The following is a 23,640-nucleotide window of genomic DNA, read 5'->3' on the forward strand; positions in this document are numbered from 1 at the left end:
GTATGTGTGTGTATAAAATGAGATATACATACACCTATATAAACACATATGTATGTGTATATAAATAAATAAAATTGGATTGAGTCATAAAAGTATAAATATGTCAAACGTAAAATGTATTAGAGAAGGAGTTTGTTTTTATGACTCAGAGGGGAGGTGTAATACAGAGGTATTTTTAAGACCAAAAAAAAAGAAAGAATACAAAGATATAAAACACATGTAAATCAGACATCTAGGCATGAAAAATACACTGGATGGGATTAACAACATATGTGACATTGAGAAATAAAAGACTTCTGAACTTCAATACATAGCAATAGAAACTATCTACAGTGAAAAACACAGGGGAAAAGGGCCTAACAATATTAAAGGTGCAAAAGTAAACCATGGGATAAATTCAGGCAGTCTATGCACATGCAATTGACGTACAGAAGAAGAGAGAGGTAGGGGCAGAAAAAAGTATTTATACTAAAATTGAAAAGATACATTTCAACAAAAAATTACAGATTGATATCCCTTATGAACATAAATGTACATACTTTTAGCAATTTTTTTTTAGCAAATCCAATTTAAGAATATTTGAAATGGGTAATGTACCATGGCTGAGTAGGAGTTGGTCTTAGCAATGCAAGGCTGGTTTAACATTTGCAAATCTATGTAATTCACCATACTACGAGACAAAAAAAAAAAAAAGATCTTAGGTCATCTCAACAGATGCATAAAAGCTTTTAACAAAATGAATAGCATATGTGAAAACAAATGATCGAATCTTACTTCTCCCCATACACAAAAGAATAACCCCACATAGGTCATATACCTCAATGAAAGGGCTAAGATTATAAAAAATCTGGAAGACAATAGGGTAATATCTTAGTAACTTGAGAGTTAGGAAAACTACCTTATAAAGGACACAAAATAAGGAGCTAATAACAATCTGTACGTTGAACATCTCATCAAAATTAAAAATCATTCTTTAAAGGCACTGCTAGGACAGCCAGAATGTACTGGATTTGGAAGAAAGGATGGGTTACAAAGGGGAAGGGGGGAGCTTTGAGTGTGGTGAATAGAATCATTTCCTTAACTATGGTCTTCTGGGTGTATAGATGTGACCAAATTCATTCAATTACGCATTCAAAAATACATTCACTTTAGAGTACATCAGGTATGATCCAATCAAGTGCCAGTGAAATGGAAGAAAAATCAGTAGAACTTGCTCAATCTCAAAAGAAAGGGAAAAATTATTGAGGGGGGGGGTGGGAAATGAATGAATCAACAAGGAACTGAGGGGAATACCAAATCGTTTGCCCTACAAAAAACAGGAGTTGCAGAAGAAGAGAATAGAACTGTATGAAGGCATTATGATGGACAATTTTCCATACCTGGAGAAAAATGTTCGCTTAGAAATGCAAAAGCTCTGCGAACCCCAGGCAGCAAACATTACAAAGATAACTATATCTACATACTTCACAGTCAAACTGCTGAACCCCCAAGGTCAAGAACAGGAATATAAAGCAATCAGGAAAAAACGAAATGAGCACACTACATATGGGAGTAGTCATAGGATAATCTCCTGCCTTCTCCTCAGGGGGAAGAAAAAATGGAAGCCTGTAGAAGATGAGCCCACATCTTTAAAATGATGGAACAAAAGAGTTAGAAACCCAGAATTCTATACCCAGTAAAAATCTCTCTCGAAAAAACTGAAAGTGAAATAAATGCATTCTTGTAAAAGTAAAGTTGAAAGAATCCATTGGCACTTGACCTGCCCGGTAAGTGATGGGAAAGTGTTGTTCAGACAGAGGTCAATTGATGCTGGGTGCAGAGGCAGATCACGGGAAAGAACGTTAGGGTCACCAGAAATAACACACCACCGGGGAAATACAAAGCACTATTTTTCACTCGTACGTTTTCCCTGAGGGATAACTAACCTTGAAAGCAAAAATAGTTGCCTTGCCAGGTGAGGTTTATAACATATGTAAAAGAGAGAACAACAACAACACAAGGGTGGGAGAAGCAGGAAAAATATTTAGAGTGTTTTAGGTTATTGCTTTTGTAGAACAAGAACCTTGGATGGCGTGTGTGAGGTAGGATTTGTGAAGGGTCTGCTATGTAGCATGTGGTGGTACAATATCGACTCAATAGATTTTTTGAGATATAATTGACATATTACATCAGTTTCCGGTGTGCCACACGAGTCAACATCTGTGTATATTGCAAAATGAGCCCCACAATAAGTTTCCTTAACATCCATCACCACGTTTCTCAAGGGCTGTTTAGAAAAAGAAGAATATGTTCCAGAGACCATATGTGTCTCTCAAAACCTGAAAGGTTTACTAACTGAGCTTTGCAGCAAAGCGTGCCAGCCCTTGATCTAGCCGTGTCAACTCTAGAAATGTGTTCCGCTGGAAATGTGTTTCTAGCCGTGTTCCACTCTAGAAATGTGACTTGCTATAGCCCATCCCGCCACCAGTGAAAAATAAAAATGCTGGACAAAATTCAAGAGTGGTTACTTTATGATTCTTAAAAGAAAACAGAAGTGGGCAAATTATGGTAGAAAGTCAAAACGTACAGAAGTGACCCACTCTGGGAAGCGCTTTCCAGTGTATTTTGTTTATGTCTGGTTTTGCCTCAAGAGGAACGGCCTCTTGTGAGATTTATGGAAGTGGCAGGTAAGACTTAGGGAAGACTTATCTGATGGTGTCCAGAGTTTCTCTCTGCCTGGGGGAGCCAGGGAAAGGAGAGGTGAGGTGGGTTACAAGAAGAAAACAAGAAAGGTAAGTCACTATTTTTATCTAGGGTGAGTGGTTTTTTTTTTTTTATAGCAGTTTTTTCTTGCATAAATACTTCTCAATTTGACGGATGCCTTTGATCAATTTCCAGAGTCCTGATATAGTTGTTTTGCTCAGTGTGATCTGTTTTTTTTTTTTTTAATTTTTTTTTCAACGTTTATTTATTTTTGGGACAGAGAGAGACAGAGCATGAACAGGGGAGGGGCAGAGAGAGAGGGAGACACAGAATCGGAAACAGGCTCCAGGCTCTGAGCCATCAGCCCAGAGCCCGACGCGGGGCTCGAACTCCCGGACCGCGAGATCGTGACCTGGCTGAAGTCGGACGCTTAACCGACTGCGCCACCCAGGCGCCCCAGTGTGATCTGGTTTTAATGTTGCTTTTTGCAGATAGGATTTGCTAAGCACTCTACTCAGTGATTCCAGAAGTAATATCAACATTTAACAGTAAAAACAAAACAAAACAAAACGAAATGACTTTGGGGGAGGAATTAAAATAAAGATATCCTGACTTGCCACCAAAAAAGAAGAGAAGGGACTAAAGATAGCATTAGCATGGAACTGTGATGAATTGTTCTGGAAAGAGAAACAGCGTGAGATAATTTTTAAACAGGAACATAGGGAAAATGAGCGCCTGAGAAAAATGTCATTACCCAACCTGAAGAAAGGAAAAGGCCCGGCAAACCAAACGCTTAATGACGGATTTTCGGGTCTGAGCAATGAAAGTAATTAACATACAGGACACGCATCGTTGGATGCCGGCACATTGATTTTTGCGATCCCCCTGAGTTCTCTCAGATCCGTTGATTGCTTTTGTGCATCACCAATTCCTGATTAAAAAGGGACCCATGGTTCAAGGGAAAATTGCCCAGCTAAGAAGTATGCATATTACTTTTGTCCGTTTTTCTCATGCTCCTTCGTCTTTAGCAATTTTGTCACAAATGGTGGAAACGTAACGACCGAAGCTGGGGATACAGCAGAAGGAAGCAGGGCAGAACTCCCTGCCTTTCCGGATTTGGGATCCTAGTGCGGTGAGGTGGAACATAACTGTGATCAGTAGGTACAGGGCAAGACGTGAGAGGGTATCAGCTCTATGGCCACACATTAAACCGGATATGAAAGAGGGACAATGGAGAAGAATGTTACAAATTTAAAAGGGGTGACTATGGCAGTCCCCACCGAGGGATGATGGATGTCTGAGCGAAGGCTTGAAGAAGCGTGCCCGGGAAGGAAAGATCTGCACGCAAAAGGAAAGATCGGTGCACAGGAGGAAGATTCTTTGCCATGTTCAGCACTGGTGCAGTGAGCGAGGCGGGGTAGAGTGAGAAAGGGGAAGAGGAGGGAATGACAGAAGGGCTAGATCACGTGGGGCTTGGCACGCCATTGCAAAGCCTTTGGTTTTTGCAAGGTGTGCGATGGGGGGCCCCCGGGCAGAGAAGCCACCGGGTCTGTTGTGATTCAGAACGCAGAGGAAGACCGCTGTGCGCCGCCAGGAGAAAGTCGAGGACTTTGAGCAAACTGAGCAGTGAGTTAATATCCCCCGTGTGCAATTCTGTTGGCCTTTTGTTCACTCAGATTTAATGCTGATGTTAAAGCCACAGGGTCAAACCCCAGCTTGTTAGCATGACTCAAGGCCCATCTCCACCTGGCCACCACTGCCACTTGCTAGCTCGTTCCCCCTCTGTCATCTGCCACTGCTCTCTCTTTGCCATCTCAGCTCCCTCTATTCCAGACTAAGGTGCTAGACAGGGAAATAGTGCAGTTGGGGTATGCTGTTCTGCGTACCTACAGGGCCCTCATGCGTCTCTGGCATTCCAATTTTCTTCTGGTTAGCACAACACATGACATTTTGGCACAAGTATTTATATTCTCCTATCTCTCCCCACTAGCACCCACGGTCAGTCCACAGGAGGCACTCTTGAATGAGTCCGTTCTATTGGATACGACAGGCGCAATCTAACCAGCTGATTTGCGTGAAGGAGATATTCACATTTATGCTAGTACTAATTTCAGAAACATACGGCAGTTCACAACCAAAAATCTGTGTTTCAAGGGATTCAGAGTCATGATAAACTTCGAGAAACTTTATTGAGAGGCCAGGGAGGTACTAGGGGAGACATGGATACTGCACAATCCCAGGCTAAGCAGTTCTTTTCTTCTCTAAGCTTGTTATTACTTGATAGTGTATATGCATTTGCTTATCATTTTTTATCCCCCATCAGGATGAACTCGGCACGAAAGCAGAGACTTTAGTCTTTGACATTGCCATGTTCACATTTCCTAAACTCATATTCAGATGTTTGATAAATATTTGTTCAATGAGTGAATGGCCACTTTAAGTGAACACTAAGCTCGACTATGAACATCATTTTCAGGATGCAGATTTTTTTTCTTTCTGATAAAAGGAACTCTAATGAATTTTTCAAAAAAAAAAAAAAAAAGAAAAGAAAAGACTTCTTCCACTTGTCATTAATCCAGTCGAGAAATTTACCCCACTTAATCTCAACCAAGTCAGACCTTGGGACCATTGGTGAAATTAACAGCCACTGTCTTCAGGAACTGATGCTCAAAATTTCAAACGTGGCCTTTAGGCAATTATTACTTACATTGATTCAACATTAAAAGCCAGTAGAATGGCCATTATTAGTATAAATTGTATTAATTTTTAATTCTATAGAATATTAACTTTTAATACATATTAACTTTGAATTCTACAGAAAAAATAAGGAAACAAATTGAATCCAGAGCTATGTAATAATGGGCAAGACCTTAAACCTTTAGCTTTCATTATCTGGAAGGATAAATATTGACCTAATAGTCACTGGTGTCTTTTCCTCATTTGACAATCTTCGATTATCATTTTTAGATTACATATTTTTAAACTGTAGGCAATGGATGATTGTTTTCTGGTGGACAGTTAGTCTTCTGGCCCCATACACCCAGTTTATTTGCACTTTTGCGACTGACCTTTGAGGTTTTAATCCAAAGGAATTGGTGATATAAGAATTCTGGGCAATGTTGGGGCGCCTGGGTGGCGCGGTCGGTTAAGCGTCCGACTTCAGCCAGGTCATGATCTCGCGGTTCGAGGGTTCGAGCCCCGTGTCAGGCTCTGGGCTGACGGCTCGGAGCCTGGAGCCTGTTTCCGATTCTGTGTCTCCCTCTCTCTCTGCCCCTCCCCCGTTCATGCTCTGTCTCTCTCTGTCGCAAAAATAAATAAACGTTGAAAAAAAAAATTAAAAAAAAAAAAAGAATTCTGGGCAATGTTGCAGCCCAGTGGAAGTCCTGTGGGAGCCACCTTATCATGCTTTACATACGTGTATACATATGTCCTGATAAACATGCATAAATGTGTGTATATGTATATACAATCCAGTCTGTTGGCCGGGGTATATATCTCCATTCATGATAAGGGAGTTCTCTCAATTTGACCACTGGAGTAGAATTTTATTATTTTTTCCCATCAGAGTATTGTTATTTTGAGAACAGTATTCTAACTTTACTATGAGAGAACAACCACTCCTTTTTTCGGTCCACATGCATAAGGTAAACAAAGCTGACTCTTTCCCCACCGCCCCCCCCCCACCGTGTCCTCCCGCCCACATTCCAAGTGTGTGGCCTTGACTGGGCTATGCTGTAAATACATTCAAGTCCTCCAACCACAGACTTAGTTTCCAGGCGTAGAGAAATGATCTAGGTTAGACCGTTCACTGTCATCGGGACCCGGTTCTCTGCCTTCTGTTGGCGTGCTCAGGGAAGTGGATGGTTGCTTGTGCTGGACGGATGCCACAATGATGATAAATCTCAACTCACTGGAGTCACCAGGTGGGACCCAGGAATGAGTTCCACCTGGAGGACCCAGAGCAAAGAAGCGGAGCCTCGTGATATCATCCTGACCCAGGATCCCGACTCAGCTGAAGCTACATCTATTCCTAGACATCTTAGCTTACATAAGCATCTACTCCCCTTCTTACTTCTCACGGTCCGTGAGTTCGAGCCCCGCGTCGGGCTCTGTGCTGACGGCTCAGAGCCTGGAGCCCGTTTCAGATTCTGTGTCTCCCTCTCTCTCTGACCCTCCCCTGTTCATGCTCTGTCTCTCTCTGTCTCAAAAATAAATAAACGTTAAAAAAAAATTAAAAAAAAATAAAGGTGATGTCTATCATTTCTGGCCAACAGGCATTCTTTTGAATATGTAATTTTGCTGATGGTTTGTTTGGTGTTCTTGTATGTCTGCAATATACATCTTAAAAACCTATCATGTGTTTGCCTTCGTTATATGTCATCAACTTCCAGGGCTAGGAATGTGCAAATACAAGACATGGTCACCTTCAACAGCCTCCTCCCTCCTGTGGACAATATGAGGAGAAGGAGAAGAAATTACTATTACATCAGGTAGACAGTGTTGAGTATCCCATGATACATGCAGATAACTTTTGGAGAAATAAATAGGAAGAAGCAATTGTTTCTGGCTTAGTCAGGGGATGGCTTTAAAAGTAAAAAAAAAAAATCATTAGGGGAGAACACTTACCTTCTTGGGAAAAGGTTTGTATGTCATGTACTCATAATTTCTTGTCTCAGTTGGAATGCCTGGGTGGCTCCGTTGGTTAAACATCTGACTCTTGATTTTGGCTCAGGTTCTGATCTCACAATTTGTGAGTTCAAGCCCCGTTTGGGCTTGACAACATGGGCTGTCTGTTGACAGCATGGAGCCTGCTTGGGATTCTCTCTCTCCTTCTCTCCCTCTCTCCCTCCCCCTCTCTCCTTCCCTTCCCCTCCTCTGCTTGCTCACTCTCTCCTTCTCTTTCTCAAAATAAATAAACACTAAAAAATTAAAAAAAAATTTCTTTTCTCAGTTATTTACATCTCATTTAATTATAAAGAGGGTCTGAGATCCCAATTTTATAGATGAGGAAACAGAAGCCTTGAGTGTTTGAATGATATTACATGGGTAATTCATGTCGGAATCAGGATTCAAACCCACATCTAAGCCGAGAAGAGATGCTCTTTATGATTTGTTCTTGAACGTTAAGGAGGAGGTGGGAATTCAGAGGGGAAAAGGCAGTCTAGAGAAAATGATCTTGAAGTTGCCTTACACTCGAGGGGTCCTTAATCAGCACCCGTGCAATCTGGGCAGCCTCTGCACCACCAATACCCAGCTCTGGGGTTAAGGTAGGTGAGTTACAGGAGGTGACAGTGGGCTCTGAATGACTGTCTTACTCACTGAAGTCCTGAGACTCTTCACAGTATAAGCATGTTGGTAATTTGCAGACTACTTCCAGCCCCAGCAAGGTGTGCGAGTAATGCAGATGCTTTCTTGAGTGGAAAGATGCACAGCCCTTCCATTTCATCTTGAGATTACCTTCTGGATTGCCATTTCAACTCATGCATGACCTAAAATACAGACAGTTTATACCTGAAGACCTCTGATCTGATTTTGATATCTGAAGCTTACTTTTCCCATTGCAAATGTGCAAAAAAGAATCATACGGGTTTTAGAAAGGCAATGGCCATAGAAAAGCCAGCTTTAGAGTTGCGTCTCCCTCGGTTGTCATCTATTTCCTCGATACGATCAATGTATAAAGGGCCCTCTATGTCCTTTACACCTTACTGAGGGCTATGGTTTTAGGAACCAGAATCATAAGACTGTACAGTTAGGGTTAACACGCATGAAGAAAAGTGAGCTAGCATTAAAATCCATCATCTGTCAAGCACTGAACTGAGTTTGCAAACATTCCATCAGTAGACTCTCTGAACAATCCTCTGAGATAATGCTTTTAGCCCATCTTACGGGCAAGACTCAGAGGGATAAGCAATCCATGTAAAATTACAATTTATAAAGAAAGGCTAGCATAGTTTGAGGGCTTAACATGTGCCAGGTGCTCTGCTAAGCACTTCTAGGGCTTGACATAACCCTCGTTACCCTCACAGAATCCCCTCCTTGCGGATGGGAAGGTAGGCTCTGAAGTGAAGGGCTGCCCCAACCACACAGGGAAAAAAGTGGTTTATCCCCAAGTTTCCACTTTCTATTAAATATTTTCCAAGTCCCCCCTGCACCATCATGAGATGAACAGAACATGAATAATCATGAATTCATAGATAATGTAATCTAGCTACTCAAATGATTTTAAGAAAAGCCAATAGAGGTGCACCTGGGTGGCTTAGTCGATTAAGCATCTGACGTTAGCTGAAGTCATGATCTCCCAGTTTGTGAGTTCGAACCTCTCTGCTGTCAGCATGGAACCCGCTTTGGATCCTTGGATCCCCCTCTCTCTCTGCCCCTCCCCTGTTTGCTCTCTCTCTCTCAAAAATAAAAAAAAAAAGTCAACAGAAACATCTGAATGTAATATATAAAAGAAATAAAATTAATTTAAGATAAAATAAAATCTATAATTCAATAAATAATATCGTATGATTTCACTAATATGTGGAATTTGAGAAACTCACCAGATGAACATTGGGGAAGGGAAGGAAAATTAAGATAAAAAGAGAGAGGGAGGCAAACCATAAGAGACTCTTAAATACAGAGAACAAACTGAGGGTTGCTGGAGGGGGTGGTGGGTGATGGGGTGGGTTGAATAGGTGACGGGCATTAGGGAGGGTGCTTGTTGGGATGAGCACTGGGTTTCCTATGTAGGAGATGAATCACTGGGTTCTACTCCTGAGGCCAAGACTACACTGTCTGTTACGTAACTTGAACCAAAAACAAACAAACAAACAAACAAATAAATAAACAAACCTATTACTGCATTATAAATGTTGTATTATGTACATAACGATTCATTATTATTTATTATATATATTTTATTACATAGACTTACTGACACATGAATGCTTTGGAAGACAGCACTTGTCAAATGTTGCAAGTATTATAGACTCACCAAGAATGTGACATCGACAACTATCGACGATCTCAGCGTGTGCTATCGGCAACTCAAACATCACAAAGTTGTTACTCTTGGCGATTTTCTTAAAGGGCAGCAACCCTTGGTAACAAGAGCTTAAAAATAACAAATTATGATCTTTTCTCACTCTACATGGTAGTTGCATTCTCGGGCAATTATCTTATTTGAAAACCATGGAAAGCACACTCTGACTGTGTGCAATTTCTTCATGCCTGCCCAGCAGTCATTACATACATACATTTATCCCATAAATCATACGCGATATAAAACACTAAAACCGTTCTTTGAGTCAGGGACCGTCCCCGATGACACAGAACATCTAGCATCCTCAGCTCCCAGGACCGATCACCATGCCCAATTCCTGGGACAAACGAAAATGCGTCCTATACATTTTCAGGATGCACTTTGAGGAGCTGTATTGATGCCCTTGGGAACCATGGCCATCCAGTTGTCAAGCATGGCATAGGACTGCCCTATGAATGCAGACCCATAGCAGCTGAGAGCTAGAAGAACAGGCAGAATGCTTCTCAATCGAGCCCGTATTTCCCAAGCATCAGGCATCCCTGGGTCACCTTCGGGGTGTTGGCTATATACACGTAATACTATTATTCAGTGGTTTTATTTTTACTAGACTCCCTTTTTACTATAAACATCAACTGCCGTCTTAAATGGAAAATAAGAATCGCTTGCCATACGTAAAATGGCAACTTAAAAATAACGTGATGAATGAAAAAAAAAAACACGAAATGACAAATGGGAGACAATGTCAGGAAATTCCAGCTAGATTCTGTTTCCGGCCGAAGAGTCTCAGCTGGACAGTCTTCTCTCTTGGCTAACTACCACAGTCAGCCTAAATCTGTCTCCTCACAATTTCTGCACTCCTGTCCTTGATCTGATTTCCAGAAGAACAGAGGAAGAAATCTATTCCCTCTACTTCACGGTGACTCAGCTGCCATTATTCTCCTCTCTCCTTATTTAAGGACTTACTCTTTTTATAAAGAGGGAAGTATCGTGCGGCACCTGTTACTCAGTACTAATGTCAACATCTAATAAATACTTTTTCCTAATCTTTTATACAATACTCCAAGGTGCACCTCAACGCTCCCATTTTACAGATGAGGAAATTGAGCTCTGGTGCAGTTGCACTGAACTAATTTGCCCAAAGTCTCACGGCTGGTTATAGTGGCCACGCGAGGATTCCAACTCAGAGCTCATTACAAAGCTCAGAGAACTCTTGCAATTTCCTGTGTTAATGGGCCATGGAATTAAAAGCCATAGTAAGACAGAGTTTCCTGATTGTGCAGAGATAAGGATTTAAGGTGATTTAAACTCCTCTAACTACCTAGATGTAAGTTAGCCTTGACCGAGTGGTATATTAATCTAAAGAGCTTTCTTTAGGCCTTGTCCCGTTACTTAAGTGGGTAACCGAGAAGACCCACACTAACCCAACCTGACTGTTCGGTTGTTTCCCACTTCCTGTGGAATTTCCCACAAGGGCTCCTCCAAGAGGGAGCTGGAGTCTGGAAGGGAGTCAGGATGAACGTTAGATGCTCTGGAAGTCGGTGTGATTACTACCCAAAGTCCCTACGATGGTGGCTGGATGCTCCTGTGGGCTGCATGAGTCACACCATGGTTAAATTCTGTATCAACTGGGCCACGAGATGCCATATGTCTGACTAAACATTACTCCTCCGTGTGTCTGTGAGTATGCTTCTGGAAGAGGTTAGCTTCGGAATTGGTGGACCCAGTAGGGCAGCGGGCCCTCCCCAGTGTGGGCGGGCACCATTCAATCCATTAAAAACCTGACTAGAGCTCTCAGGCTATCACCACTGGCTTTCCTGGGGCTGCAGCCTGAGAAAGCAGATCACGGGTCATCTCCGTGTCCATAATTGTGTGTGCCAATAGCTTATAATAAAGAAATCTCTGTCTCCATCTACGTATCTCTCTCTGCATTCATATCTCTCCTCCTGTGGATTCTGTTTCTTGGAGAACTCTAATACAAGCCAGACTTTACATCATGGAATAGAGAAGGTGCAGGTGACGGAACACGCTTAATTCTCTCGTGACGGCCTCTACTGCACGCACCAGTCACCCTGAAACGGAAACGGCCTTTCTTCCCTCACTCTTCCCAAGTACTGCTCCCTGCCTTTGGACACTTTCATTTCAATCTTAGTACATCACCGGGCCTCCCCTCTCCCTGAGAAGATACAAGTCACGAACCGTATATCTTATCTCTGTCCGCGTCTGTATTTTTCCTCCCGCTCGTTTACCACAGCAGACGGTTGGCTCTTCACCATGGAAAACTCATGAGCTCTGCGCATTGTGAATTTCATCCCCCTCTCAGGGGCCCTGCTTCAATGAGCTGACTCCACTCTCCTTCCCTGTCCTCACATCCCCCGCCTCTGCTGGCCCCTTCCCGCCCCCTTTTCCGCAGCCATTTGCACAGGCCGGTCTCCTCTCCTCTCCACATCCTCTGCCCTCTCTCTGGGCTACTCCATCCAACGCACGGCTTTCATCATCAACTATTTCACAATTACACCGAGGCCTTTATTTCCAAGCCAGACCCTTCTCAACTCCTGGCCCATATAAATAATCGCCCGGGGCACATCTGTTATTGGGTACCCCACAGTCATCTCCGCCATCATGCTGCTCTCGGTGTCGCTCATCCTGACACGCAAAGCAATGCCTAGAAGGCAACCTCAACTGCTCCCCTACCCCTGCTCCACCACCTGAATCCATCCATCATCACGCCGCAGTGACTCCTAGCGTCTCTCAAACAGCCCCGTCCTGCATTCTCCACTGCCGCTAACTTAGCCCCTCTCCTTGGCCTGGAGCACCTCGGCAGTGCTCTCATGAGCTCCCAGTGCAGCCTCTGTGCTGGAACAAGCATGGCCAGTAGAGAAAAACCAGGATATTATTGTCTGCGTGTAACCTCCAGGATAAAATCCGAATTCGTAAGCAAGACAAAGGAAGTCTTTTCTTTCCTTCCCTGGGATGTCTCTATCCTCTGAAGCTTCTCTTTGTGACTACTGAATTCCCATCCCTCCTCGCAGTGCCTTCCCTCCTCTCAAAAACCTTGCAGTCTCCATCAACCCTTCTCTTCTCTTGCCTATTTAATGGGCACTTCTCTGCCAGATAAGCAGGCTTTCAAAAAGGCGTAACTCTTTCCTACCGCAAGAAATCAATACGTCGCTGAAGGAGCACAGATTGCCCTCTGTCCCCCGTGCCGCAGGAATACTGATCTGATGTTTGTATCTTCATCACCGGCTTGCTATGTGTCACTTTGCTTAGTGATTTGCGCCTTGTTTACTCCTCATGACAGCCAATGAGACGGACTAGGATTCTTATTCATGTCCCGTGACTTGTCTAAGGTCACATGGCTCATCAGTAGAAAGAAAAGGATTCAAACAAATGTATTTGTGCTCCAAAAACTGCACTCATAATACGTATATTGTGCTGCAGCCTCTAAAAGATGAGATGGGAATGAGAGGAAAAACATATAGTTGTATATATTACATATTATATGTTATATACACTATGGTGTATAATGTATAATGCATATGATGTAACATTTTAGAGTCTTGGAATTATATATTTGTATATAATATAGATCTATACCAGATGATAATATGTTTATTAAGCATTTACCATGAAATAGGTACTATACTAAGCATTTAACAGGTTATCTCATTTAATTTTAACATGTTAGGTGTCATTATAGTATTATTATACATGATGAAATGAAAGCTGAGTAAACTGAATAGATTTTTCACTTAAAAAAATATTTTTTAATGTTTATTTATTTTTGAGACACAGAGAGCCAGAGCATGAATGGGGGAGGGTCAGAGAGAGGGAGGCACAGAATCCGAAGCAGGCAACAGGCTCTGAGCTGTCAGCACAGAGCCCGCCGCGGGGCTCGAACTCACGGACTGCGAGATCATGACTCAAGCCGAAGTCGGATGCTCAACTGATTGAGCCACCTAGGCACCCCAATTTTTTACTTTTTTGAAAATGTTTATTTATTTGAGAGAGAGAGCAAGAGCTGGGGAGGCCAGGGGGGGGAGGGGGGGGGAGAGAGAGAGAGAGAGAGAGAGAGAGAGAGAATCCCAAGACTTCTCTGTGCTGCCAGTGCAAAGCCCGATGCAGGGCTCAGTCTCAGGAGGCGTGAGGTCATGACCTGAGCCGAAGTCAAGAGTCGCAGACTCAATTGACTGAGCCACCCAGGTGTCCCTGATAGATTTTTTAAAATTTGTTTCTGTCCAAGATTTTGGGGTCATGGCAGGAAATGTATTTGAACCCTGGGGTGTCTAGAACAATGACAATGATTAGTCACCATGCAATATAGAGACTATGTCACCCATTAGTCTGCTAGGAATCAAAATCCCAGAGAAGAGGTTTTATGTACGAAGTAGAGTGATCACGGTGCCCCCTAAGGTTGAGCCGAATTTTTAGGTAGAGCTGCATGGTATGGGTTTGCTTTGATGTGAAGGGGGAGGGTCCCCCACAGTGCCCAAGGCTGGTCCCTGAAGCACTTAGGCAAGAAGGACCACGTGGATGGTGGGATCGTTTGGCTGCTAAGAAGCTGGGCTCTGGAACCAGAACCAGAGCTGAATGTCAGTGGAGTCTCAACTCTATGACTTGGGGCAAGTCCTTTTATGTCTTTACCAGCTTTGTCAGTCTTAAAATAGAGGCAAGAATAATCCTTATGTGCCAAGATTGTTTTGTAGATTGATTCTTATCATGCAGGAAAAATACTCACTAATTTCTGGAACATGTGAATTGCCCAATAAGTGTTAGTTAGGATTGCTTCACAATGTAGCGTGGGATTAGGCTTTATAGCACTGATCTATGGATTAGACTTCTTTGTCTTGCTATCATGAACTCCTTTATGCCAAAAAAAAAAAGAACATATTCTCCTCTTCCTAAAATATCGCCATGTATCTCTCCATTCATTCATTTCAACATGCCAGGCATTCCTCAAGGGTCTAAAAATGAATAATGCATATGATTTATCCCCTCCGATGACTTTCAGAATGACAGAGGTAGGAAGTCACATAAACAAGTAACCATATGACACTGTAAAAATTGCTACAATCAGGTGCCCCAGATGGCAATTTCCTACTCATCTTGCAAAACAGGTAAGTGTGGCTATCACCTCCCATCTAAAGCCTTCTTTGATTTGCCCATAAAAAAAAACACATTTTTTTCCATCTTCCACTGTTACCATTACCTCACGTACTCACTAGAACTCTAATATTTTGAAATGTTCTATCTTACATAAAGGGACATTTAAAGACTGCGACCTAGCATTTGTTTGTTTTTTACCCTTTTTTAAGGACCTTAAGGTTTCGTATGGTGCCTAGAATACAGAAGACACTCAGATGTGGAACGATGGATGGATGGAGAGAGGGGAGGGAAGGTGGGATGGAGTGAGGGATAGAAAAAGGGAGGGAAGGAGGGGGGAGGGGAGGTGGATAGATGGATGCATAAATGACTTCAAGAGAAACAAACAGAAGGAAGACATAAATTTTGGTTGAGAGTCAGACAGAGAAGGGGGACTTCATAGTACAGGGGGTGTTAGAGTTCTATCTAAAGGCTGAGTAATATTTCAGCACACACACAGAGTCTATGTGTTGTGGTGGGAAGCTGGTGGGGGTAAAGCATTCTAGGCAGAGGGAAGGTATACCATAAAAACATAGAGCTTTGGAATTTAATGATGTGTTGATTGAATAGTAAGCAGATCGTAGGAGACAGAGTTGGGACCAGAAGCTGGAGGAGGAGAGCAGAGAGATAGAACAAGCCTCAGACCTTGAAGGGCCTTGGAAACCATGCTAATGAACGTGGACCTTCCAACCATAGCGCGCTTGGCTCGCTAAATAGGCAAGCTTGCCTCTCTTGCTAAAAGGCTTAACCACGATGGAGGACATTATTTCCTCACTTTCAGCTAAGTACCAGTACTTGATTAAAACTGAGAGCAGGCAGACGCCTCCAATGGTGTGTTCCGGGAGCCTAAATCACAGGGTTTCGGCATCTCTGAATTTAAAGGGAAATTGAATCGCTTCAAAACTCACTCAGGCTAAAACTACTTTTAGAATTTCCAAGAGGAACAATTGAAAACACACATCTGTCTCCTGACAATGCTTAGGCTTTCAGATTCTTCCTGCCTTTATTCTGCTGAATGAGACAGAATGGAATGAATAATAATATCTGACGTGCCCTTACGCTGCATTTGTAGAACACTCTCACCAAATTCACTTGATCTTCATCAAAGCCCTGTGAACTAAGCACTATGATCTCCATTCAGCAGCCAGCAAACAGGCACAGAAATGGTAAGGTAGGCAAGTTGGATTCTCTCGCCTCTCTTTTTCTCTGACCCTCCCAGCTGGGGCAGGTTCTGGGGATGGTCACAGCTGATCTTCCGGTGCCGCGTGTGTCACAAAAGAGGCCGAAGGTAAAGGGGGGGATGGGATACATATTGGAAATCTACTCTGTCTGACTCCTGTTGTGATTACCCTCGTGGTCCCCATCACCACTTCTGGAGGTGAGTGTAGTTGTGTCTACCTTGTGAAGAAGGACACTGATGCTCTGAGTGGTTGATAAACGTGTTCAAGTCGGCCCAGCTGCAAAATGGTGGGGTCATATTTGAACTCAATCTATGGCCTCCAACCCACACACACACACACACACACACACACACACTCCCTTCGACCTCTTCACACTGCCATCTTGCTAAGAGCAGGGGCTCACAGCTCAGACTGCCACGTTTGAATACTGGTTGGCCTTACGACCTTGGGACTGGCTTTAGGACTATGAGAATCTGTGCTTCAGGTTCTCATCTCTAAAACGGAGATCATATTAGCATTTATCTCTAGGAGTTGCTCTGCAAATGAACCGTGACGATACCTGCCAAGTGCTTCAACGGTTCCAAGCGCAGAAGCCGCGCTCCGAGTGCGTAGCCTATGGTTGTCAAACCTCTTATGGGTCTTGGAGTTAATTCCCTTCTCCAGACCCATACTAGATGCCTCGACCCCATAGAAATTAGTTCCTTTGGTGCTAGGGCATTTCTGTCAACTAGACTTGACATGATGCTCTCTGGAACGAGTTGGCCTGGAAGGCTGCCTGGTTCCCAAGCAGGTTTCCCTACGAGTCTCACTGTGTCAGCCCAATCTAAAGGCTGGAATTTGCCATCTGGACCTTACTTGCTTGTCCTCCTGTGCCCCCTGAACCCCAACTATTTGGATTAGAGCTCTAGAAACACAATTAGCTTTTGCTCGATCCCTGTCAGAGGATGACACCCTGATGCCATGTCCCTAGCATGCTGGCAAGTATTCCTCTAGCTGTATCCGTCTCCTTGGGACAGTAAGTCCTGCCCTGTATAGCGCATATATTACTGAAGATTGGCCCTGTTTCCTCCTGGCTCGCTTCTGCTTCCTGTTGGAATTTGAGCATTTACTTGACGTCAGGAGCTACGCGAGGTCATAGAGAAACAACTCCAACCGACCCAGCAGAGTTTCTGCCCCTCAGAGACAGTAACAGATTTTAAGCAATCAGTTACACAAATAATTACGAATTGTGGCTGAGAAAATTTCTTGACACAGCGATAGAGAATTCTTTGCACAAACCTAACTGGAAGACTCCCACCTACTTCTGAGAATTCGGGGGAGGCTTCTTGAAGGGGTGAAAGCGTGAGTGGTCTACAACTCCCCAGGACACAGCCTTTTTATTATTCCCACTTTATTTATTCAAGTGCTTCTAGGTGATTTGGAAGGAATAAAGAAAAAAAAAGTAGTCGTCTCTAACAGTTTCACAGAGCTGTGATAGACTTTTCAGTTTGCACGAGTGATAATTATAACCTGATCAAAAAAAAAAAACCCTTTTTATTAAGCACACGTCAGGTACTTTGCTACAGACATTGCATCAATCTTGTTTTCTCGGTCTGATAAAAATCATGTGTCAGACACTTTTCTAGGCTCTGGAGAAACAAGGGCTTTGAGGAAGAACAATTCATTTCTGCTTTCAAAAATGCTAGAGTGGGATGGTCCTCACCACAAACCTGAATTGTGTCAGTCTGGCCGAGCCAGGTGATTGTGCTGTCATGTATTTTTTTTCTAGTGTTGCATGACGAGTGACCACAGACTGAGCAGTTTGAAACTCACACATTTATTAGGTCACAGTTCTGTAGGGCAGAAATCTGGGCAAATCTCAATTCTCTGTGTTGGGTCTTAGGGGCTGAAACCAACGCACCCACCAGGTGGGGCTCCTGTCTGGGGACCCTGAGGAAGACTTCACTTCCAGGTTCATTCAAATCGAAGGCAAAATCCAATCCCTTGGGAACAACAAGAGGCTTTTCTTACTTCCTCTCCCGTGGCCCCTCCATCTCAGCAGCAGAGAACCTCTTCCTCACCACATCTCACTCATGCTTCACATCTCTCTGACCTCTTCTGCCACTAGGACAGAGAAAACTCTGCTTTTCAAGGACTCAGGGCAGTTGGATTAGACCTGCCCGGATAATCTCCCTATGAATCACTTGCTAATGTTAATTGCACCTGCAAAATCCCTTTTGCTCTGTAAGGTACCATGATCATGGGAGTAATATCGGAGCACAAAGTTTACGGGGGCCATCTAGAATTCCAGTGGCTGGAAACGATAAAGGCATATTTCTCACTGATGAACAAGTCCATCGGGCGTTGGCTTTGGCCTTGTTCTGCAATGTCCTCAGTCTAGAAAACAGACTGATGGCTGATGGGGCATCTGCCACCACCTGTGGCATCACCAGTCACTCAGCAGTGGGAGGGAGAATGGTCTCGTGGATTGCACACGAGTTCTTAACACTTCTACCCAGAAGGCACGCACAGCACTTCTGGCCACATTCCATTGACCAAAGCAAATGACAGGGCCAGACTAGCTCCAAGGGGCCAAGGAAGCACAATCGTACCATTGGCCTGGAGAAAAAGGAGACCCAGAAATATTTGGAAGGGCTGAACTCATAATAAGTGACACAGTTCTTCTTTTGATCACCAAATATTTGGTTCACTTTCCTTGTAGCATACAAAATACCGTCACTCTCCTCCCTTCCAAGAGGGACACCAAAGTCCCACGTATTTGCACATCACGTCAAGCTTCAGAGTTTGGGGCTATGTGGGGATCCGCACCTGAAAGATTAAGCATGATGTTCTTTGTAGTGTATCTAATGGCCCCCTTGATGTCGTTGCCTCACTTGATAGAGAGGGAAACAGGCTTCAAGAAGTGACGGTCAAGCAACCCATCACGTGGTAGAGCCAGGAGAGACATCTAGGTCTCTCTCCTCACCACAGCCTTGGTACTTCACTCCCAGTTGACAGAGTAGGAGGAAGGATGTTGCCTGCCATCTAAGACCATTCGTCCCGGTGGGGAGTAGAACACAAAAAAGAAAGCCACTCCCCGCTCTGGTCAGGCTACAGGAGACGTCGGCAGACCACAGTGAGAACGAGGGGGGCCTCGTTCCTGTCCTGCAGGTGGGGGATAGGAGAGTTGTGGTTGAGGGCACTCGTGAATAATGAGCAGTTTTCTTGGTGGGCAGGAGAAGAGAGGGAGTTTCAGAAATGACAAGGGCAAGCGGCATGTGTGAAAGACAGAGGAGGATGGAGAGGGTCACAAACAGCGGGGTACCTGGCTCCGTGTGCAAAGAGGATGCAATCGAGACCACTCTGACTCCTAATAGGTCTTACAGGTCTGGGTATGCTCTACTGGAATTTGGACTTTGTCCTGCAGCAGCCGCCGAAGGATTTATGAAAGAGAAGAAGAGAATCCAGGTCTTCCGAGAAGTAGATGCCAAAACGCAGTTCCTCAGGCAAGAATGTAATTAGGAGAAATGTCTGTGAAGGCAAATGGGAAGGCGGCCAGGGAAAGCAGGGGAGCTCGACCCCCAGAGAAGGAAAGAGGGAGAGAAGGTCGTAGAAGCATCCTAGATCGCTAAAGTCAAGGGAGCGTACCTCAAAATGATAACAGTGCAGGCATATTTAAAGACAATGAACTATGAGTAAAAAATACAGAGAAAGCTGAAGTGATTAGGAGTGCTTGTCTATGTGGAGCTGGATGGGGATGAGAACGTGTTACTGACAGTTCCCAATTGTGCGTGTGTCTCTTTAAACCTCATACCTGCGTTACTTTGATAAAAAATGACATGCGTGTGTCTATATACGTGTGTGTATATTTAAACCTCGTGCCTTACTTTAAAGAAAATAAAATCTGGGGGTGCCTGAGTGGCTCAGTCGATTAAGCGTCTGACTGTCGGTTTCGGATCAGGTCATGATGTCATGGTTCATGCGGGAGATTGAGCCCCGAGTCGATCTCTGTGCTGACAGTGCAGAGCCTGCTTGGGATTCTCTGTCTCTCTGCCCCTTCTCTGCTCATGCTCTCTCTCTCTCTGTCTCTCTCTCTCTCTCTTGCTCAAAATAAATAAATACACTGAAAAACTAAAAAAATAATGGGAATCCTGGGTGGTTCAGTCAGTTAAGCGTCCAACTTTGGCTCAGGTCATGATCTCACAGTCCGTGAGTTTGAGCCCCGTGTCGGGCTCTATGCTGACAGCTCAGAGCCTGGAGCCTGTCTCGGATTCTGTGTCTCCCTCTCTCTCTGCCCCTCCCCATTCATGCTCTGTCTCTCTCTGTCTCAAAAATAAATAAAAACATTAAAAAAACCCCTAAAAACTAAAAAATAAAATAGGTATGTGTGCATCTGTGTGTGTAATAAAATACTGTGTTTTAGGTCCAACCCGTAGAGAAGAGGCTATCGTTTTGAATGTGGTTTGGGGGTGTCTTCCACATGAGGCAGGCTCTGTACGAGATACCTGGCCATTTTTTTTCTGGGGCCATTTTTCATTTTCCTGAATCTGCCTGGGGCTTTATATAAAAGACTGTGTTTAATGTCACCTGTCCAGCTGTGCCTATTAACCACTGACCTTTCTCTCGATGAATCTTCACCCATTTCAGCGTTTGTGTGCAGTTTGGGGAAGAAATGAACGTGCCTTCCAGGGCCTTCAAAGGGAGGGATAAGAAAGCTCTAGTAACATTGGCCCTGGCTGAGAGAACGTGGATCTGGGGAACACACGTGGAAGCAAGTAAGGTCATGGGCACGGATTCCTAAGTAAGGGTTCTCCGGGAGAAGGGTCGTGGAAACCACTTTCAAGGAGCCAAGAGTGGCCAGAGGAATAGACTGTCCGAGAAAACAAATGACCGGAGCGGGGAAGGAAGTGAGAGCCCAGAGCAGCAGGGGTCTCCCAATAGAAAATGATTACCCGATAGGCCACGCGCGCCGGGCTTTGCTCTCACGTGCACACGTGCATATGTGTGAACGTGCAGCACACACACGCACCCCCCCCCCCCGCACACACGTGGCCTGTTTGCACACGCTGCTGCAGCCGTTGCTGACATCGAGTTCCTTCCGTAGCTCCCCGTGACCCTGAAACAAGGATCCAGAGCTATGCCCAGCCATGCAGACATTCACCTGGTTCCCAGGCCAAAGGCTTGACCGTCTTCCATTTTTAAAATTTTTTTTTTTCAACGTTTATTTATTTTTGGGACAGAGAGAGACAGAGCATGAACGGGCAAGGGGCAGAGAGAGAGGGAGACACAGAATCGGAAACAGGCTCCAGGCTCTGAGCCATCAGCCCAGAGCCTGACGCAGGGCTCGAACTCACGGACCGCGAGATCGTGACCTGGCTGAAGTCAGACGCTTAACCGACTGCGCCACCCAGGTGCCCCCCGTCTTCCATTTTCAACGCGAGAAAATACACCTTCTGTCACCTGGTGTATCATGGTGCCTGGGGGGCCCTCACACAAGGGCTTGTGCAGGTGTCTTCTCTCTACGAGAGCCCTCGTTCGCACCTGCACTAACGTGAAACCTTGTTTTTGCTCATATCGTCATCTCCACCTTTAGGACCGTCAGGGCCGGGCGGGGGCGGCGTCTGAGTTCCCACCAAGCACAGGGCCTGGCGCCTGGTAGGTTCCCAGGCCACTATTTCTTCAGTGACCACGCACACTTAGCGTGAGTCGAGCGGGCCTCTCAGCTGGGGGCGAAATCTCATAATCTGGTTCCCGGGCTTCTTCCTCCCGGCTCAAGTCGCGCTGTCATTCCTGCATTTACTTCCCTTCCTTCTGCTCCACGGAGAAAGCAAAAGCAAATCCAGGGGAAGGAGGTCTGGTTGGGTCGGATGTGCCAAGGGGGTGCATCACGTTATGTAATTCGCCCCCAAGGGTTTGCCTTCTCTCTCCCGCCCCCTTTGCTCTTACAAGCTTCAGCAACCACGACCTGCGCTGGCCGTGGTTCCCAGGAGATTCGCTGCTCAGTGTCAACGTATTTTGTCATGAGGTTCACAGCAATTCACGGATGAGGCATTTTCCTTCCTGTTTTAAAGTTGAGGAAATGAAGGCAAAGATGAACTCTCTCTCTGGGCCAGGGCCACACAGCTAGAAAGCGACAGAGCCGAGGCAGGGCTCGTTTATAGGTGACCGAAAATTGGTGCCCACTTTCTTCTGCCCGGGTGCCTCTCAACAGCATTTCCTTGAGGAAGACTCTCGTAATTTCTTGTGAAACACCTCCCCCCCCGCCATTTTATACATGAGGGAGTTGAGGTCCAGTGGAGGGAAGTGACTTGTTTAATGCAGACAGTTGGTAGCCTTTTTTTTAAAAATTTTGTTAATGTTTATTTATTTTTGAGACAGAGAGAGACACAGCATGAACAGGGGAGGGGCAGAGAGAGAGGGAGACACAGAATCGGAAGCAAGCTCCAGGCTCTGAGCCATCAGCCCAGAGCCTGACGCGGGACTCGAACTCGTGGGCCACAAGACCGTGACCTGAGCCGAAGTCGGACGCTCAACCGACTGAGCCACCCAGGCGCCCCGGTAGCCTTTTCTTAGTTCTTTTCCTGTCTCACTCAACAGTATACTCTTGGTGGGGGCGGGGGGAGGGGGCGGGTGGCACCTGGGTGGCTGAGACGGTTGAGCATCCGACTCTTGCTTTTGGCTCAGGTCACGAACTCACGGTTCCTGGGATTGAGCCCCACATTGGGCTCCACGCGGTCAGCATAGAGTCTGCTTGGGATCCTCTCTCTGGCTCTCTCTCTGCTCCTCCTCTGCTCGTGCCCTCTCTCTCTCTCAAAATAAATAAACAACAATAACAAAAAGAATATACTGTTTATACTAAGCTAAGCAAATAGATCGGAGGGCTACGGAAAACAAATATCTGTGAATAATCCTTAGGGGACAGGTTGAATCGGGCAGACGCCTTTGGAATGCAGAGCTTTGAAGTCAGGCCGGTTCACGTTCAAAGCCCAGCTCTCTCACTTATTAGCTGTGGGAGGAAGGAGTTAACTGTGCTGAGAATCAGTTTCCTCCTAGGGGTGTCGTCAGTATTACGTGAGATGAAGTATGTAAAGCACTTAGCATTTTGTCTGGGGCCTAGTGCGGGCATCGTATCGTTCACCTTGCCAAGTAGAGAAGTGTGTTAAGGATGTCACTGAGAGTAAATACTGTGAGGACAGTTCTTGACCACCATGTAAGGATGCATACATCCATTAGAAGTTTTCCACGTTGCTATCTAACATTCCGGGTGCGTTAGGCCTTATAATTCTTATTTTCTTGCTATTTCTAAATGCCACTTTTTTTTTTTTTTCAAAATTACGCTGTGAAAAAAGAGGTTGCTCTGTTCTTATATGCCACAGCTTCTTTCTGAGTGGCTTTCATCTTTTTTTTTTTTTCCCACCCATAAGATCTAGAACTTAAACAAGTGCGGTTACGGAGAAAATGACGATACCGTTAATAAAGGAAATGCTTTGAGGTCACGCACACGGCTGGGACGTTGACGTTAAGACGTCGAGGTTACTTAGAAGTACCTGCAGTTTCAGAAAGGACAGTTACGGTCTCGAAAGACAATTCGCCTGTTGAAATAGATTCTGTGCAAGCGAGGGAGGAAGCGCATAA

Source organism: Prionailurus bengalensis, chromosome F2 (genome assembly GCF_016509475.1).
Source record: "Prionailurus bengalensis isolate Pbe53 chromosome F2, Fcat_Pben_1.1_paternal_pri, whole genome shotgun sequence".
NCBI classification, from domain to species: Eukaryota; Metazoa; Chordata; class Mammalia; order Carnivora; family Felidae; genus Prionailurus; species Prionailurus bengalensis.